The 18,662-nt window shown below is 33.7% G+C and overlaps 1 long non-coding RNA gene across 1 annotated transcript; it reads right to left on the reverse strand.

The window, feature by feature from the left end:
• Positions 1–587: 587 nt before the first annotated feature.
• Positions 588–17,815, reverse strand: LOC124442361. The gene is made up of 5 exons (XR_006947224.1): positions 17,765–17,815; positions 16,713–16,769; positions 15,933–16,102; positions 15,695–15,760; positions 588–644 (listed from the first exon to the last, which is right to left on the reverse strand). It is a non-coding gene; the product is annotated as an uncharacterized LOC124442361 (long non-coding RNA).
• Positions 17,816–18,662: the final 847 nt, after the last annotated feature.

The following is an 18,662-nucleotide window of genomic DNA, read 5'->3' on the forward strand; positions in this document are numbered from 1 at the left end:
TCGTGTGTCTGCCAAAAGTACAAAACTAAACAATATAAAATTGTCATGTAAAAATTATGTAAACCTGCAAAGCTGAAAAACATTGTGCAATTTAAATATCGAAACTTTTAGGTTGAATTACGTTTTGTAACTAAAGAGTTCTACACAACAACTACCTAAGGTATCAATTGCATTGTACAAGTTTCATCCCGAAGATCATAAAGCCGTAACTGAAAAGCATCAAGATCTTAAACTACATAATTATTTATTACATCATTAAGGCAGAGTCAAGCAAAAGTTACCTTAAGGCATGTTAAAGGGTCCATTCGTGGTTTCGGGCAAGTCATTGAACAAATGAGACCATTTGTGTTACAGCAGTTAAGTCGCATCCAAATTTTGGATCCAAGTTTGCGGATTCCACAGACGCAATTGTCTAAGCAATACGTAATCATATATCAAGGATACAATCAGGATACAATCAAGCATACAGGAAGATAAATAACCCAACGATATAGCAGAAGACCTCAATTATCAATTGGCATCCTGCTTTGAAACATGAAATCGGACTTTGTTCTTTTCCTTTTCTTCTATTTTCTTCTTTCGTTTAAGTCTTCTTGATCCATGGAAGATAATAAAGGTATGTGTTCCGACGACATTATCAAGGTCTGTTTTCAATAAAAAATCCGTCACTATGGCAATACTGTTATGTTAACATTCTCCTGCGCATGACTTGCACCTTATACGTATATTCCCAGCATATCTTCCATGTCTGAGTAAGTGTTTGACTGTCTGAGGCAAATTATGGAATGGAAAATATTGCACTGGAATGCTAATAAAGCAGCAAAGTAGCGAATGTAACTTAAATGTTACATGTTTGTAAATGTAGATCGTCCAGGTTGGTATAGTCCTGAGAAGGACTGTTTTGTTGTTATTGACTGACGTTTCGAGAACCTTAGCGGTAGTCATCTTCCGAATCAAAATCGACATTTACAAACATGAACGATACTCCCGGTTCAAACCATTTTACCCGGGAGTTTATCATAACTTTGTTACTGAAATGTCTTGTGCACAAGCGCATAAAATTCTTCATTTTTTTTTTAAATGTTGCCTTTTCTGCCTTCAAACATTTAGAGTACATGAATAATTATTCCTATGACCTCATGCGAAGAATATAGCTATTTTGACGAGTATTAGGTATATGTTAAATGTAGCAAATATTTTTGTTTATCGTCAAATTTTATCAAATTTTTGCATTAACGAATTTCGTTCCGTTTCAACAATCCTATATCGAAAAAGCGTCGAGGAAGAATTAGAGGGGAAACCTGTGTCGCAGGAAATCTCCCTCCCCCTTCATGAAAGAGTATGTGTTAAAAGAGACATGAATGTGCCTTGATTGCCAGGAATGGACATGAATGTGACAAAAACTTTAACTTGAGACATCATTACAATGTACAAAGAAAGTTTAAAAACATAAATGCTAATTCACATATGATTGAGACATGACTGATGCATTATTTAGGGCAAGCCTGAGTTGCTTTCTGATCTTGTGGCTGAAGCAGGAGTGAGGCATGTCTGCGATGCTTTTCAATGACATAATTCAAATCGCCGTTTGACAACAAAACTTTAGCGGCAGTTTGAATTTGACAAAATAGTGCTTCGTAATTTGAAAATAGCGTTACTATTAGCAAATTGCTGCCCTTTAACAGTCATTTCAAATACATCAAAGATGGGAGAGCCGCCTAAAAAGAGAATTATTTGGATTTTACTTTTGATTTTTGTACTCTGGACACGATTTATCATAAATAGCCCGATAGTTGCGTATTGTATCCATAAGTTTTATTTTTATCGTAAAGTGATTGGAATTTTCCATTGAGTCTTTTCTTGGTTCCATGTCCTGTGTTGAAAATGCATCCGCCATCTTTTTACACAAATGCGTGATGGGAACTCAACTCATCTCTTACGGCATTTCGGCGGCATACCACAAGTAACTCCTACGGCTGCCTGAAACACCATTAGTGTGTCAGCGATGAGTGTCCTGTGTTGAAAATTCATCCGCCATCTTTTACAAAATGCGGGAAATATTGCCACCGGTCAATCTGAGAAGCGTTCATAACATAAATAACCAAGATAAGTTCTGTACACCGCTGTTTAGCCGCCGACATGCCGGAAACTTAACACAACTCAACTTTTACGGCATTTTGGCGGTATACTGCAGGTAACTCCTACGACTGCCTGAAACACCATTATTGTGTCAGCGATGAGTGTTTACATTTGCCTTAAGAGCAACGCAGGCATCGTCACAGGTATGCCTCAGTCAAGTCTCAGTCATGTGTGAACCAGGCTTAATGGTGTTCAAATTCATCAATTTCTAAAAGATTCCTATTTGTTTGAATTTGTTATTATGTTCAATGATCATGAATTATGCATTAATTCAGACTTTCAAGTAAACGAATATCCATTACAAACATGTGTTCAATATTGATTTGAAAAACTTGGAAATTTTAACGGAAGTTAAAATGAGCACATTATTCCACTAAAGAACTTTATCAAGAATGTCACACCGTAAATAATTTATTGTCAAAAAGATCAACATTTCATTTCCTATGTTTTTGAATTTTCATAATATTTTCAAACGTCACCGAGATTCTTTTTTGTTACTTTCCATGTAAAAAAAATTAATGCATTTAACGTAAACGACAAATTTTTTTAAATTTTTTATTGCAATCATGTTTCGGCAAACTTATGCCATCTTCAGTGCGGTTTAATGAATGAATACTTGAGTGGAGTTAATATATAAAAAAATCTGATTCAAGACTTATCGGAAGTGGTATGCTCTTTAATCCGTGTGGAGAGGTGGCGGCTGGTTTCGCTAATGTAGCAAGAATTACATCCCGCACAAGAGAATTCGTAAAACCACGTTGGACTTTAAGAGGAAAGCGATGGTGTCTTTAGCGGAGAAGTTTTGATTTTAAAAGAAAAGAAGAGATTACTAGTTTTATGTCTAAGTTTGTGCAGTAACGTCTGACCAAGTTATGTAGTTTTCGTTTGTGATTTGTAAGTAGTGGCCAATGTAAGGTAGCTTGAAGTAATGGATTTGGGGTTTGGCTTTGTGTGGTCTTGTTCATTGTTAGTCGTGTTAGAGTTTGTGTCGTTGTTATATGTTTTTATTACATGAGTCATGTATTAACGCCATTCAAATATTAACTCCATTCAAATATTCATTCATTATACCGCACTGAAGATGGCATAAGTTTGCCGAAACATGTCTGCAATAAAAAATTTAAGAAAGTTGTCGTTTACGTTGAATGCAGCATTTCAATCATGCTATTACGAAATTATAAAAAAAAAGATTCTACAACGTCATCTGTCACGTCACTACGGAGTCACATGAGAAGCGCGCGCCGCTTGTCGATAAGTGCACTGCGTGTTCGTTAATAAGAGAGGAACAAATACACACTTAAGTTATATAATTCCTAACACTTTAGAAGAGGACAGGTAACTAATCGTGAATATAACCATATTTTAGAATTCTCCTTATTTCAAAATTTGCCATTTAGCAGGTATGAGAAACTTTGAAGAAACACCAAACGACATAGAAGACATATTAGCGGGCAAACAACAGCCTGATACTCAAACTATTACTGAAGAGTTATCTGAACTGAAATCAGTGATACGTATCATGTAGCAGCATCGACAAACAAGGGATGATACAAACTCAACTCAACAACCCGACGTTGAGGAAAACATAATAGCCGTTATAAACGGCGCCGATCTAACTCTACCTCGACGGACAGTGAGACGATATCCGTCATGAGAAAACAGAAAATCAAAATCTTACAAATCAGTTAATGATACTACACATGAAAACAACTCGAATGAAAACATCAAAATAAGCGTTTGCGCTGATGAACTCGACGATGATAATATCTCTGAGCTTATTGACAATGATAAAACAGAAATAAATGCGAGTTCAACCAATGACACACTTCAACAGCTAGCTGGAATTATTTGACGACTCGGAGCCCACAGGAGATGATATTAAACCACATCTTGCAACCATTGTCGAGAAAAGATGGTAGAAAAACTTGCTCTTGACAAACTAAAGTCAATCCAAGACAAATACAAATGACCTGCCAATTGCCCTTCTGTATGCTCCATCATGTCAACCCCGAAATATGGGCCAAACTACCATTCTACCAAGAAAGAGCAGACCAAAACATATCAAATATACAAGAAGCAGGACGAAAACAAATCTTATTATAACTCATTGCTCTGAGCACAACAAAGGCAAACGACCTTGACATTAAAAACTATTAAGTCAACAAGCCAAATTAAAAGCAATGCTGGGACACATCAGTCATGAACTGGCAAGTGTTCGCAAGAATAAAATATGTGTTCTAAAACCAGATTATTCCATCTGCTCAGATAACGGCGAATGCAGCAAATTGCTCTTGGGGATGACTTACCGAAAAGATTGAAAGAAGCAAAAGAAAGGAGAGATGTCAGGTAGTCAGATACAATCAACCTCGATCAAACACATCTCGCTCATATAATTTAAAAATTATGATAAACGACATTGGCGCCAACATGCATGGATCAAATTATAAAAGTTGGAGTGAAGTCAGATTTTCACGAGCGCGGGAAGTCATACTTCCTAAAGGAAAATGTGAAACGACAAACACACAAGAAATAATTCACCAATTACAACATATGAAAAGTACATCGGTAAGCAAATGGGAAAATTTTATTCCAAAGTTAAAAAACCTCTTAATTACTTTATGTGACAGCTGCACAGCGGGCAGAATAACAAATCACTTTTCAGCGTGGACCGATGTCAAATCCGACAAAGAAATCTTATCTAATGCAAAAGGTATGACAATCGATCTGTCGGAAAAGCCTTACCAACATCACTTTTGCCCAACAAACTTCAATGAAATTGAATTGTTGCAAATACAAACTGATTGATAGAATGATTGCTAAAAACATAATAGAAACCGTACGACACAAACCAGATGAAATTCTCTCAAACATTTTCACTAAAATGAAAAAAGACGGCGCACATAGGGTCATACTAGATCTTAAAGTTTTTAATACTTTTGTCTTATTTCCATTTCAAAAATGGACTCACTAACTACGATCACTAAGCTTGTAGAACAAAACTGCTATATGTGTAGTAATGACCTCAAAGACGCCTACTACTCTATCCCCATAAAATACACTGAAAGAAAATACCTGAGATCCACTGGAAGGGTGTTTTATACCAATTTATGTGCTTGCCCAACGGCTTATCTCTTGGACCACGGAAGTTCACAAAAACTCTAAAAATCCCCCTTAGCTACATTGCACTCAAAAGGGCACATCATCTCGGGACATCGGGATGATTTCTATTTACAAGGGAAAACTTACGATGCATGTCAGAACAATGTGATACGTACAGTGACATTATTCTTAGTGCATTCAAAAAAATTGATATTTATCCCTTCCCGGAAATTAATAACACTAGATTTGAAATTAACTCCGTCACAATGACTGTGAAATTAACAAAAGCAAAGGTCTCGGCAATAAAAACAGATTGTATAAAATTTATAGAAAAGGCGAAATGGAGAGTAAAAATTAAAGACACGGCCAAAATAGTGGGTAAACTAATATCAAGCTTTCCTGGTGTGTTACATGCACTTAAATACAGAAATTTAGATAGGGACAAAACATCTGCACTAACTCTAAGTAAGGAAACTTCGAAACCTATATGATGGTCTGCTGATTCCTTTACAAACTACATTCGTGGTCGAATAATGTGATGAATGCCATTTAGCCCATTTCTCATGGGGAACCGTCGCTTACTATTACGACACACGGTTCAAACAAAGGTTGGGGGGAAGAGTCGCAAGGCATTAGCACAAGAGGCCTATGGTCACACCTAAAGACAAAAGAACACATAAATTACTTAGAGTTGTTTGCCTCCTAACTAGGACTACAAACATTTGCCCCTTCCCAACGCAATGCACATATCCGTCTTATGATTGATAATACTTCAGCACTGAGCATCATAAACAATATGGAAACTAGCCACTCTGAACGTTGCAACAATCTGACAAAACCATTATGGGAATGGTGTATTGCCCAGCAACTTTGGGTCAATGCGGCACACACATTCCATGGAAAATATTAATTGCTGATTTTGAATCTCGACGAAATTAACGAGCCTCTAAATGGATACTTGATAAAAAATATCTGCATGATGCTTGTGAAGAGCTCTCGAATTTATGCGGGACATTAATTTATTTGCATCAAGAATCAACAAAACAACTCAACAATACGTTTCTACAGACCAGATCCAAGCTTTATTTGTAGATGCTTTTAGCATAACTTGGTCAGAACATTCATTTTATGCTTTTCCACCTTTCAGTATCATAGCCAACGCTCTACAGAAAATAAGGAACGACAAAGCGCAAGGAATATATGTGATGCCAAATGGCCAACTCAACTCTGGTATTCTATAGCTCTTACAATGCTAGAGAAGCCACCAATGGAACTAAAAGCATCACCGAGTTCCTTATACTACCCAATCATCCAACAGAAGTACACCCCTTTTCAAGAAACTAACATTGATTGCCTTTATCAGGGAAAGTAGGAGACCAAAATCTTTCACGGGCTGCTCAAAACATTATCACACTATCATGGAGAAAAAGGTACTACAAAACAATACCGCACCTATCTATAACGCTGGCAAGAGTTTTATTGATGTAAGGGATTATCGTTATACAGCCCTGGAGTGGCGAATGCTATTGAATTCCTAACTGAAATGCCAATGAGGTTGAGAACGATATTCAGACTGAAGTCAAATTGTTTCATTGTACATTATAAATGCAGAAGTATTCAATATTTTGTATGGAAGTCATAAAGTCTTCCATACTTTGACAAGTACCGGCTTTTGTGTCTTTTTACGTCTTTTTCAATAATTATAAAAACAGTTGTAAAACGCCTAAAAATCTCAAACAAGATTCCCACCGAATACTTTTTCGATGTCGTCAGCCACATTGAAAAATTGCGTCACCTATAATTAATTTCCGTTTCTTAATCTCTGTCAGAATTTTTCAATTTTAGCTATATGGGTGTCTCAAAGAGCACATCTTTGATGACATTTACAATCTGACATTTAGAATCTGACAATCCTATAAGAAGTCGTAAACGCGGTTGAATACAATAATTTATACGTATTTAAACTAAGTTATTTTGTATCTTATCTTTATTTCAAGCTGTTTCTTTTATACTGATCTTTTAAGCAAACGTTTTTGGCTTTTGCTTGCCAGCTTCTGAGCTTCAGAAGTACGACTAAAGTTCATAATAGTTCTCATTTTCGACATACATTTTTAACAAAGTGCTATATTCACCTGCGTAAACGGACTTTGTAGGCTGTATAATTTACACTAGTGTTATGAAAAACTTAAATAATGAAAAATTCGATATTACTACAACTTTAAAAGGCTTTGTAGTTTAATGTATTTGTTATGGATTTGGTAAGATGCGATATCGGGTTTGAAACTAACTTCCGCCATCATATTTTGTTAAAAATTATAAATATTTATTTCTTCATAAATGAACTTTATCTTTAATTTTTTTCAATAAAACAATATAGCTAGGAAAAACCTCTTTATGAGAAAACCTTTCAATATTTCATTTATTATTTGTGTATTTCTGTATTTGTGTACTTATTATTTGTATTATACATTGTGAATTTCATATTATTTGCGACTTGCGTTATACATACAATGGTATAAAGTATTAAACACAAGCAATAAAAGTACATATTAACCAACCTTAACAATCTTAACAATTTCTTTCTTTTTTATTTTCCTATTTGGGTGCAGAACATGCGGACTCAAGTTTAGTGATCTTGATTTGACAAACCTCTTTTGAAAATGAAACTGTGCAATATTCTCATTCCATTATCCCACGTCGTTACAGATGGTTGTTCAATGATTCTACATATTTCATCAAAATTCTAACAACAGCGGAGCGCAATGTTCTTAATGTTAACTTAAATGAAGTTGAATCAAAGAGCAATTATGTACACAGAATTTTAAAAAGAATAGTTTGAGCCCGGAGTGTCATAATATGTTTGAGATGTCCTTAGAAAAGTTTAACCCAATTTCAGCACTTTGGTATGTGTTAAACTCTAAATTATCAATTAAACAAAGATTTAAATATTTAAAGACAATAGTGTTTATAGTCTTTGGAATTTTATGTTGCTTGATGCATTTATAAAAAAATAAGCAAGTACAAGCTTGACGTTTTGTTTGAAAATTGCGCTCTTTCACAAATCACCATTGAGAATTGAGTATGAACGTTTTAGCCTAAATTTTTTGTTTATCTACTTTGTGTTGTATGTTTGATTAGATATTGTATTGTCGATGTTTATGTGAAATTAGTCATTATGTAAAAGTGCAAAGGGTAAACGACAAGGGAACTTCTCATAAAACTGCCAGTAAAATCGTAGGAAAAGCAAATAATTAGGAGTAAACAAACTCTGGTATACAAAGTTCTGGCTCTTTCAGGGCATTTTGAAATATTGAACTATATAACTACTGGGAAATTTACCCCAGTAAACTTTCCCCTGTAGTGAATCTCGATCGTGATATACTGGTAGAATGGACCTTTTTCTAACCACAAAGGAGGACTTTTAGTTATGAAATGTAACACATTATTATTGAAATTACTTCAAAGAAATATACTAAGCTATGTAATAGATTAGTTAAAAATTTCATAAGACCTCAGCATAAATGAACTTATGACTCGTTAAATTGTATCAGAATGATCTTACATAAGCATAAATAATACACGAAGTACATAATAGTCAATATTCAAATTAATGTTTATTCAAAATTGCGTGGAAAACAAAGTACTAACATCTAATATAAACAGATTTTGAAGTTAAGAATGTAAGTTGTTCGCATAAATTTACATTTAAAATATGAATAAAGATAACAATTATGTCAGATGAGCGCTTATTCAGTTTGTCAGATACTAGAATGATTCTGGAAAATTAATAGTTTTTATAAGTGATGAGTTTAATTTGAAATTGGTTCATAATCAACTTGAAGTTTAATGCAAAGTCCTCTACAGAGTTGATTACTGATAGTAGAGACCATTTTACCCATATTTTCTGTCATATTTGGATTGTTAAAGACTTCTGACAGTCATATTCAAAAATAAATGTAAACAGTATAAGTCATGTTGCTAATATTCAATATGTTTGTATAGCCATAGCCATGTAAATTTTGTATACTATATAATATAGTTAACTATACTATGTATTTAGTAACAGTTTTGTGTTGAGAAACTACTTTTTGTTCAATAAATGGCAAATGAGAATAAACACCTTTTAATTCAAGTTAATTTTACATTTGTCTTGACGATGGGCCAACTGAGCTCTTTGGAATCTTTTTGATGATTCGAAACAGTTCCTCTCCTTATTTTTCAAAGAAATAAAAGCTGGACGCCGTCAGCGGATCTAGAGTATGTCAAATCCGTCGCGACTGATGTTTGAAATTCAAAATTACCTATTCATATTAATTAAAAATTCATTAATTATTCTTACTTTATTATCGCATTTACTTCGTGATAAAAATCCAGCTTTATTTATTATTGAAAACTAATGACTAATCCAATGAATATCTCCTGGTAAACCAGATCAGTTGAATTTTAATTGGCCTGGAATAACCGACTGATAAGCGGGGTGGCTTGACTGGTTCGACGGATAAAGGAGTCTATGAACGCCAAAAACGCTTATTTTATTGGTCAATGGCCGGATCAGTGGACAGTCTGGAATGGTCTCGACTGATAATAGGGGTGGCCGGACGTATAAGGGAGTCCAATTGCTATGTTACAATTGGTTCATTTGAATTTTTATTTTATTGTGATTGGTTTGACGGATTTCGACTGATAGCCAACTGAACTAATATAGTCAAGCTCATTGTCTGAATTAAATGTTATATCGTTTCAGTAATTTTTATAAGGTTGATAGAAACTAAACTACAATCAGATGGAATTTATCGAAATCTTTACAAATTCATATATTGATATGAATGCTGTCCAAACCGTGAATTTTTTCAAGAGGGTGAAAATTTATGGATAAATTGTAAATGCTTGGCAAAGACGATCTCATGAGCGACATTTCAGTCATTGATGTTCAAAAGAAAGCCAACATTGGTTTGAGTTTTATCAGCAGAAATTTACATCCAAAATCGTAAGTAAAGGACAAGTGAAGTGTATGCATGAATGTAATATATCAAAGTCAATTTATGCGAGTGTGTGATGCGATTTATGTCAATATGGCGTATTAAATGAGATATGATCTTCGCATGCATACACCGCACTGCATGCATTAATATGGCGTATGGTAAGCAGATTGATGCTTCTAAAATTGTTGTTGCCGAAGGACTTTTAGCTATGATTTCTTTAGTGCTTGGGGAATCGTGGCCGTTATATGGCAGCTAAATCCTACATTCCTGCAAATATATTTCAATGGACAAATAATCTGTAGCCATAAGGCGCCATACTATTATTTACTTCATCATAAACAAATGTTTGAGCTTTTCAGTGTATGATCATTGATCATTCAATCATTGGACAGTTACACTACATATTGTTTAAGATTTGAGAAAACTAACATTGATTACATGAGAAGCTGTTTACTATAACCTGTGATTTTGAGTCTTCTGATCCATGAAGCTTTTATTTTGACAATTTGATTGGAATGGTATTAAACCTGAGTATTTCACATACATGAAATGTTGTCCCATGTCACATATTGTCCCTTTTCTAACTAAACACCACATGTAGAGATGTAAAGGTGTGTTAATCTAGGGTTCATACCAGATTGTTTGCCATAAATTCCAAAGGGCTATTGATGCATGAAAAGCATTTTCTATAAAGTAAAAATGTCTTCCTATGTATGCAGATAAACCTTGAAATTTGGCAAAACAACAAAGTATTTTTCATGATCACTAGGTAATTTTCTGATGATCATTATAATTTCTAAACTAAATTATTTCAGATTTACATTTAAACGAGCTTTGATCTTATGAATAGATATTTATCATAACCAGTAAGCATGACACATGAACCAGTTTTAACATTCATGTAATTACAAAATTAAAGACATGTTGATTACATTCTGTTTGTATTTGCAAATACAATGCTAGCAGTGATTGCTATATAGCACACCTTGCATATACTTACAGAAGATAATAGTCTTGTGAAATGCCTAATAAATATTTATGGCATTAAGCTGTCCTTAACTGCAAATTTTCACTCTGATAATTTTGCTTAATCTTTGGCAGAAAAAAATTTTGAGTTTTTTCTCATAAAGTGAATTTGCTGGCACTGATGTGGAGATGGGTGAAGGGTTACATTAAACTTACATGGTTTGAAGTCTGAGCTTTTCTATATCTATGAACTGTCACTTGTAGTACCAAATTTCTAACTTAACTCATTACATAGAGGTTTGAATGGGGTCTCTAGGGGGTCTATGCATGACAACTTGGTAGAAATTTTTAAAGACTATATTTGTTTTGGAATAGCATTATTGTAAAATAAATTTTACATTCCTAGACATGCTAATAAGCCATATACTTGGCATGGTAATGAGCCTAAATATTTGGCAAAACATTCAAGTATTGTTCACTTATTATTTTTTTGAAAAACACGTAAGCAAAATGTGTTGTTTTTACGCAAAAACGATGCCCACAAAATACATTTTGTATTGCTCTAAAACGCTGAAAATGGCATTTTCAAAGCTCTGAAATTCAAAATTTCTAAGGGGAGAATGCCTCAGACCTGCCCCAGGTGCGGAGCGCCTGACGTTTTATGACTGATGTTTGAAAATCCTAGATCCGCCCCTGACGCCGTATAGCCTTTTACAAACCAAAAAGTTATTCATTAGATATGCATTCTTTGCTGTCAACCACTATTATTCTCGACCACTGTTATTGTCGACCACCCAATAATTTTCTATTTTCTATAACTTAGTATAAAGTCAATCCCGTTCCACCAGTAAAGATATTAGTTTATTTTATACAGTTCCTTAGTGGAATTAGTGGTGACCATTGAGTTCTATAATAACTAGAGCGGCTTTAGATATCGGATGTTTTAAAATCATGGCGGATTTCGTCCTCTTCCGCTGAGATTTACCGAAAATGACTGTTTCCAAAATGTCACTACTTTCCACTTCCCTCTCAAGAAAGGAGCAAGGAAAAAGTATGTGTAATATTTGGCATTTGGCATGCAATTTTTGATGAAAACTGGTAAAAACATAAAATTATAACAGCGAGTCAACTGTGGTTGCCAGTTTTGCCTTTATAACATCGATGAAGGAGCTATTCGTCAGTCACATAAGAACCATATTACCAGCTTAGTCAAGTAAGAAACTTGTTCGCTCGCTGAAACTTTTAGCCTATCGATGACTTGCCTTGTTTACATTTTTCCGGGAGGTTGATTGATCCTAAAAGAGGTTAACCACTGTGGCTCGTTTTGTCTCAAAGCACTCGACCAAATCTGCACAACTAGCAAAACATAAACTAGGGCATCATTTTATACAAAAATTATACCATAGTTTATCTTACCATTCTAGAGAGAAAGGTTAGTTTTTTCGTTATCATTATTTTTGCCTGTTTTCATGCATTGGGTGATGGCTTTTTGCCAAAATTGTACAATTTGTACTTGTTGCTTTAGATAAATAACTTATAAATCTTTGGATAGTTGCAGCTGACTTATTGTATATGATTTTCTGTGATTAAATTTATAATAAATTTCAAGAACACTCGAGTTTGCATAAATTTGATGAATGAAAACAATCAATACTGTATATAAATCACTAAGTTACATTTAAGTTACATTTTAAGTTACATTTTAGGTTAACCACTGTCACATATTACCAGCTTAGTCAAGTAAGAAACTTGTTCGCTCGCTGAAACTTTAGCCTATCGATGACTTGCCTTGTTTACATTTTTCCGGGAGGTTGATTGATCCCAAAAAGAGGTTAACCACTGTGGCTCGTTTTGTCTCAAAGCACTCGACCAAATCTGCCAACCAGCAAACGTAAACTAGGCACATCATTTATACAAAAATTATACCATTGTTTATCTTTACCATTCTAGAGAAAGGTTAGTTTTTCGTTATCATTACTTTTTTGCCTGTTTTCATGCATTGGGTGATGGCTTTTTTTGCCAAAATTGTACAATTTGTACTTGTTGCTTTAGATAAATAACTTATAAATCTTTGGATAGTTACAGCTTGACTTATTGTATATGATTTTCTGTGATTAAATTTATAATAAATTTCAAGAACACTCGAGTTTGCATAAATTTGATGAATGAAAACAATCAATACTGTATATAAATCACTAAGTTACATTTTTGTTGTGTTCTGAACTGCAACTGCATCAAATACTATTACATGTAAAGTTCTTACACATTTTGATTTTGTTGTATTGAGATATTTCATAGGCAAAATGTAAATAATCATGAAAACACTTGTGCTTGCAATATGATTTATAATTGAAGCTTGTGAATACATAATTGTGTTTATTAAGTTTATTAAGGTAAAAGGACATTAGATTTGACTTTGTGTTTCGAAACTATTACTTAATTTGTTACTTTTATCATATTTTAGTTCCATTTCCGCTTTAAGTTTGTGATGTTGAAGGAATTGCAAACGAAATAGAATACACAAACCTTCTTGAATGATGTTTGAAGGAGCTGAATAAACAAGTTTATCGAGATAATATCAGCTAGTAAAAGTTAAAAATTATGAGAGAAAGAATATAGGAAATTGTTAATGTTTTTCCTGAAGTAGTATATATGCTTCAAATTGAGTAAAGTTCTAAAAAGTTATTTAGTGATGAAACCTGTGAGAGCTGTTGCTGGTTTCATAAATGTGCAAATAATATGCAATGATGGTGCATTATTGGAAAGCATCTTGTCATTTTAATTATATTCTTTTCAAGTATATTCCACACCACGCCTGTATTAACAGTTTTCAAACATCTTCAATGTATATAGGAGAGTTAAATATTCATCCTTACACGTGTTATAGTAATTAAACTGAAATATAGAATTCTTTTTGTATTGTGTTCAAGGTTACTAAGGATCAAAATTAGAAAATTATGTGCCTGTTTAGCAGTCAAAAAGAATGAAACAGTTCTTGAGAGCCGCATTTTTGTTGAAGTTATTTCACTTGCTGTTCATATATTTTTATACAAAATTTAACAATATGTAATGCAATTGCACAATTTGAAGAAGGAAAGATCTTAAGAAAATTGATTAAAGTTAAAGCTCATATCTCATTATTTTTAATTGTGCTGGTGATGCTTGAAACATGCAGAGGGCTGCGCCTAAGGAAGAACATCCTGTTTAAAAACCTTTGCCAGAATGAAAATATAAATCAGTTTTATGGTTTGATATCAGATCAGTCGCATATAGACTGCCTGAACTGGAATTGATTACAGTATGTCTACAAAAGGAGTGAAACGTATCTTCAAAGAGAAAGAGAAGAGAAGAAACAGAGTTGAGCATAAAGTAAGAATCTTAAATGTTTGATAATGAAAGTAAAATGCAAGACAGTTATTGGATATAAGTATTGGGAAAACGTAAATATCTTAGGAAAGAGCTGGAAGATTACAGCAAGATTCGCAATGGGTAGACAATATATCATAACAGGTTCGTAGCTTTGAAGATATTTGAAAAAGGAAAAGACGCTGGTAAAGAATAAAACAAAATATTATGCTAACAATCGTCAAATACATTTAAAACAAGTAATTGAAAAGAAAATAAATATTAACAAACATTAAGAATAATGATGAAGCCATGCATGCGCCGGCAAGACAACACGACAACTAGATATCTTTTCAACAAGCTCGTTAGTTCATTCAATCTATTTCTAAGCATTTGAAAATCTCATTTCAATTGATGACTGTCAGTTTTTTTAAGTCACTTAAGTTTGCCCATCAGTTTTATTATTATAGGTTGAAGTGTGGATGGATTTCAAATCAAATGAATTAAACTTTCCACTGGTAGAATGTAAAATGAGGGAAAAATTATAGTGCAAAAGATGAAGTGGTATGGAGTATTTTATGATATGAGGATAGTGATTTTTCACTTTAGGGACATGGTGGTGCAGGCAACCGACGTTATGGGGAATAAATGAGCAAGTTTAGCACTCACGATAGGAGCATAGAATGACAGATGGTGGTGGAGTTGACAAAAAAAACTATAGAAATGACTGTATTATATAAATTTTAACAGAAAGGATAGTAACATCACGTGAATGTAGTGGCAGATGAACGTGTATCCAGATAGCACAAAGTGGCAGTGTGGATGATAGCTATAGTGGAGAGGATGATAAATTGGACAAAGACATTTAAAGAGCAAAGTATTAGAGAGGTGGAAGGAAGGAACATGGTGATCAGGATGTAAGCCCAGGACTGGCAAATGTGATCCGGGAGACGGGTGTGTGGAAGGAAAGAAGAGATGAAGGGAATGGTAGTGGAAAGAATGAAAGAGTGGAATATAATGAAAGATAGTAAATGGAGCACATGAGCAATATCATAATGTTAAATCTGTAGGGCAAAAAAACAAAACAAAGGGTATACGATGACTTGTTTTGTTGATAGGATTGTCTAGAAGGAAAGAATGATTCATATAGAGTAGCAACTCACCTGGTACAAAAAATAGATCCAAAAGATATGCAGTATATTAGAGTTATTAAGTACAAACATGGAAATCTAGTAAAGATAACAAAAGTGTGATAAAAGATGGCAAAAATTGCGAAGAATTGATGAATAAGAAAATAAGAGCTATAAGTGTAAGATAGGTGGCTGAATTAGATAAAAATGTTGTAATTATTAGTAAAGATGAAAGTTTGACATTAAAGATCTTTTGGCCTTGAAGACATACTTGTAAAACCTGAAAATGTTCAGAAGAGTAAAAGTGTCAGCTTCCAGCACAAAAAGAGGAGCAGAGCACTTTCCTTCAGCTATGAGTTTAACATTTATGTTCTCGTAATGTAAAGCACACGGTACTGCGTTTTTGGCATGACGTAACTAAGACAGCTCAAGACATCAGATCTATAAACGAAATCGTTAGTACATAATTAAAACACATAGTTACACAAAGTTAGAACACACAGAATTTACACTGATAAGACTTATCGCCAAAATGACAGGATACAAGTTTAATATCAGAACGTGAGTACGCCATATCGCTCCAGTAAAAAGTACCTCAGAGGACCCCAAAAAATCTCACCAGACCGACAGAAATTAAAAAATAGGTACGCAGTTCGTACATGGGGTAGCTTTGACCGCAATATAGAAAACAAACAGAAGTCAGTAGTCTGGCTTTACTGTGCTATTGTGCATTTTTCATTAAATTCAATTCTGGGTGTGATTAGCCATCTCAGCGTTTCTACTGGTCAGACAATGGAAATTACTTTCTTTATTACGTTTATTACATAAGCAATAGAATATTACTACACAAAAAAATTCAGTAGAGTGGTAGGACTGTTTTCGTTCCATGCTGTGGCCTTATGATGAATAACGTATAAATGTAACGTTCATAAAACTGAAAATAAAAACATTTTTAGATAATTCACAAGGTCATCGAAGGCTACCCGCAAAAACGACTTTGACAGATTAAGTCTCATGTAAAAAATTCTGAAATCAGTTGTAGATTACATACCATTTATACACATCTTTATTGCAATGCTATAGTAGAGTTGTTTCAAAGGGACTTTTCCTGTTAAATTTTTAAGCATGTATAATCCAAACAACAACATTAAATTGTTTACCATGCAGGTATGCACACACTGTTTGTTTATTACTTAAAGCAAATTTCAAAAAAGCAAGACATCTTGAGATTGCAAAATATGCATCAAAGCAAGACGAGAAGTGAAATGTAAATTTCGACTTAATTTCAAATCATCCTCAGACAGAATGATGTTTAAAACCATACATACACATATATATTTACAACGCATGAAACAAGTAAACAGAAGTAAGCAATGTCGGCTGGTCATAGCTTTTATTACTGAAAGGAACAAAAAATATGTTATTTCAATTATATTTTCATCAGATAAAATTTTCAATATGACACTAGACTTTACAAAAATAGTCTATGCATGTCTCTTTTCATTTTCAAGATACCTAGCTTTTTGTTTACTGTAAAACCTAATTTACAAAACAAGTGACATCACAATGCATATCAACAACTTGAATTACCAAATGGCAAATATATTCATCAGCCGGGCATGCAGAGTTCCTGCTATGAGCTGTTATGATATAAAATTCTGCTTCTGCATTTCATGAAAGAGTTGCAATAAAACAATAACAAAATTTTCAGTGACGATATAGTGCTGCAAGTATAAGAACATTACTACTTTTACTTGCTTTCACACTAGTTGTAAAACTAAACGTCGAGTAGCTGGCGAAAAATTGAGTTTATCAAACAAACACAAAGAAATGAAGCAAATGTACGAAAAATTTCCATAGGAGATATCACTGATGACGAGGAATACTTTATATTCCTATAAGAATGAAGCTGAACAAATAAAACTTGATTTACATAAAATTAAAATGAAAACTGATATTATAGGATTTATATCCATTAAACGTAATGATTGTATAACGATTTCTCGCATGTCTAGTGTGATTGAGGAGCCTGATTGGAAAAGAGTGGCAGAAAAATTAAGGAAATTAAGTGCTTTGTTTGAATTACGAAAAATTGCAAATAACCTGACGTGTTTCCCCAATAGCCTTATCAACATTGGTCGTAAGCTTCCTTTTCTGAAAGAAAGAGAGATTCATTAGTGCTAATATATTTCTACAGTGAGGGCACGGAAGAGCACATAGATCTTGGGTATGGAGTTTGTGAACATAAGAAGCTGTTAAGACTGCTTATTCAGTCTTTAGAATAAACGATGCGTTGAAGCAATGTATAGAGTATCCACTATGGTAATCACATGCGCGTAATAAGATGTGGGTGGCACTTATTACATAGCACAACACAAACTGATGTGTTTTTTGTACAAATATAGATATACAGAAAAATACCTTATAGAGATTTCAATTTTCTTCCACACAATTCACGAAAAACTTCGAAGAAGAAATAACCATAGAATAAACCTCTGTTTTTATCGTTTTTAAATAGCTCTTTTCAGGGTGCCCGTTGCAATCTGATAGTTCGGATACCAGTTGTCTTGCTCATCCAGATCACATAGCAGTTATGCAAATGTAATAGGTCGAGACAGGGAGGATCACTTCTTATTATGTAAATCATGTGATCCGAAAAGCATGTAATTTAGGAAAAGTTGAATAAGCTTCGATTAATTTTGCAAATATAGAAAAATACAGTCAAAATGTCGGGGCTTCAGTTTCAAATTTTTGTTTGCTATCTCGTGAAAATTTTTTTATGTATTATATTATATGCAGTTGAATACAATAATTTATGCGTATTTAAGCTAATTTATTTTGTATGTTATCTATATTTCAAGCTGCTTTTCGATTCATCTTTTTAAGCAAACATTTTTGGCTTTGCTAGCATCTGTGTTTCGAAGTACGACTACAGTTCACAAGAGCTCATTTTCGACATTTTTTTAACAAAGTGGCCATACTTACGGCCCGTAGAAGGACT

This window comes from Xenia sp. Carnegie-2017, unplaced genomic scaffold, assembly GCF_021976095.1.
Source record: "Xenia sp. Carnegie-2017 unplaced genomic scaffold, XeniaSp_v1 HiC_scaffold_20, whole genome shotgun sequence".
Lineage (NCBI taxonomy): Eukaryota > Metazoa > Cnidaria > Anthozoa > Malacalcyonacea > Xeniidae > Xenia > Xenia sp. Carnegie-2017.